Source organism: Teleopsis dalmanni, chromosome 1 (assembly GCF_002237135.1).
Source record: "Teleopsis dalmanni isolate 2A chromosome 1, ASM223713v2, whole genome shotgun sequence".
In the NCBI taxonomy this organism is placed as follows: domain Eukaryota; kingdom Metazoa; phylum Arthropoda; class Insecta; order Diptera; family Diopsidae; genus Teleopsis; species Teleopsis dalmanni.
The window spans coordinates 38,197,298-38,199,886 of record NC_051846.1 but is presented as its reverse complement, the minus strand read 5'-3'; the positions used below and the strand labels follow the sequence as shown (position 1 = coordinate 38,199,886).

Genomic DNA, 2,589 nt, shown 5'->3' with positions numbered 1-2,589 from the left:
CTAAGTCTTTTATCCTAAGTTACATAGGATAAATAGGGAGATAGTGACTTAGATTGGATAAGTCTTTTATCCAACTTTGACTGAATAAAAATCAATTTTTTTAAACAGCCTTATATATGTGTAAAATACATCTAAGCTCTGCCAAATCTAACATCTTTAACTGCTTAAATAAATTTTTTGCTCGAAACAAGAACAGGACATTTTGACTATCTGAGAAACTGCATAAAAAATAGAATGGTATGGAATGGACAGTTTGACAATATCAATTATTTTTTAGGTGTTTACATATGAATTATACCTGTAAAGGCATTATTACCTGTGCTGGCAAAATGAGTTCACTTGCGTCACTACTAAGAGAATTTGTTAATATAGTTAATTAGTTATCAGAAAAAAAATAATTAACTTTAGTTACATCGAAATCGCGAATATTCTATCCCTTTTAGCCGTCATTGTCGAACACATGGGCACTTGAAGATATGAAGTTCTAACGGCCAACCCGATTACTAAGCGTTCTATGTATCATCCTGTTTAAATATTGGTCTTAAACCTCAAGAGTCATTCCCTTAAATTAATTTTTTTTTAATAGTTTAATTGTGTAATAATTATATTATTAAAAATCAAAAACGGTTATATGAATTTATAACTAATATAAAAGGTTAATGTCAATTTATAGTTTCAAATGAAAAGTTAAATTTAATTTTCATTCGTAATGTGATGTTAATTGGTTTTTTATTTAATTAATTGTTTAACAATTCTGTTTTTTAATTTACATGTCAGAATTCCTGTCGGCACATCTTATTTTTTTTTCACTTTTTAAAGTTTTCCAATTGCACAGAATATTTTTTTCTTACCAGTGAAATTTTGTGTGAATATCTTGCGATTCAATGATCATCGTAGGTCCCAGAATGCGAATACAGTCGGTCTATCAATTTAAACTGCCGTAGTCTTATTGAAAAAATTAAAAATATTTGACTTTTTTTTTTGTTTTGTTTTTATTTTGTTTTCAATTATAAATAATTGAGTAGCTGAATTTTATTGCTTGTTTAACACCATTTACTGCGAACAATATTAACAAAATTGTTTTTTGTTGTTTATATTTGTCATTTTTTATATATGTTTATTGTTTATGAATGTAGCCACATAAGCATATTAACAATAAAAAAAAAAATAAAAAATTAATATATGAAAAATTCTGGTGATGCGGTCATCAATGAGCTTGCCTGCCCGACTGATTAAATTGATCACAAGAAGTCGCGTGCCTCGATGGTTCGCGTGATGCGTGACTTTAATAAAAACTGGTAGCGAAGCAATTAAGAAACTTGAAAATAATTTATTTTGTATCTGTTTTTATCCACATATAATATTTTTTTATATGTAAAATATGCCAAAATACATTTCCATTTACATATTTTTAAATTATTGATATTATTAAATAAATATGCTCACATGTCATTTACTAATTTTCTGTTAGCGAAAATATTTTTTTTCTTATGAAATTATTTTTTAATTTTAATTTTATGTCAATTTAAAAATATTTTTAATATATGATAACTAATAGCTATTATTATTACAATCAATTAACTATGTCTTTTTTTTTTAATAAATTTATTTTTATTTTTATTTCCAGTTATTTTTAACACATCACCAAATCACATCCGAATGTCGAACTTGCTGAGCAACGTACTGTGGAAACTGCTACACAAGACATAATTATTAAATAATAATAGCAAAAAATTGCTATAGATAAAAAAAATTGTAAAAAATATATATAGAAATTGAAATAAAAATCGGTGCTAATAATTTTTAAGCCACAACATGAGTCATCCGCATGACAATAAGCGAAAGCTCTCATTTCTTGGGTTTAATACCCAAAGAAAGGTAAGACAAATTGAATTTTATTTAATTCATAAATTTTGTTTTTATACAATTTTTTATTTAAACCAAAAATTGTTGTGATTTAACGTTACATTTTACAGACGGATATCACTATTATAGTTAATAGAAACTTAGAGGTTCATAAAAAGGTTTTTCGAAGAGTAGTGAACTACAACAACAAAAATTCATCCAAAAATTCAATTAATTAAAATAATATAAAATGAATTTTTGTTGTTGTATTTCTTTACTATTCAAAAAATCTCCTTATAAAATATTTAATATATAATTTCCTTTTAAGGTCTTTAAAGTCCATAAAAGTACACATATGTTTTGTTATTATTCGTATTTTGAAGTTCGTTGACTTCAAATATTTGTATTACACAATATTTTTATTTATTTATTTATTTTTTTATTTGTATTTTTTTATTATTTTTTTTTTTTTGTGTTATATTTCAAGACTTTCTTTTTTCGGCTAGTAACAATTTTGTTGGCAAATTTTTTTGTAGAAATTACATTTTTGCTCGCTCATGTGTGATTACTGATTGATTATGCACAACTTTTACTTGTACTTCAAGTCACAAAAGATATTAAATTAAAAACAAGTTTATACTTTTCTTTTTGTTTAGATACTTTTAACCCAAAAGTGTGTTTGCTTTAAGTAACTCTTCCAATATACCTTCGTTAAGTATAATTACTTTTAGACATTTTTATATT

The 2,589-nt window shown here is 24.7% G+C and overlaps 1 long non-coding RNA gene across 2 annotated transcripts in view; it reads left to right on the top strand.

Moving 5' to 3' along the window:
• Positions 1-1,872, top strand: part of LOC119671726 — a 76,720-nt gene extending 74,848 nt beyond the window's left edge. For both annotated transcript variants that reach the window (XR_005251840.1, XR_005251839.1), the window contains exon 3: positions 1,628-1,872. This is a non-coding gene — a long non-coding RNA (uncharacterized LOC119671726). The remainder of the gene's footprint in view (positions 1-1,627) is intronic.
• Positions 1,873-2,589: the final 717 nt, after the last annotated feature.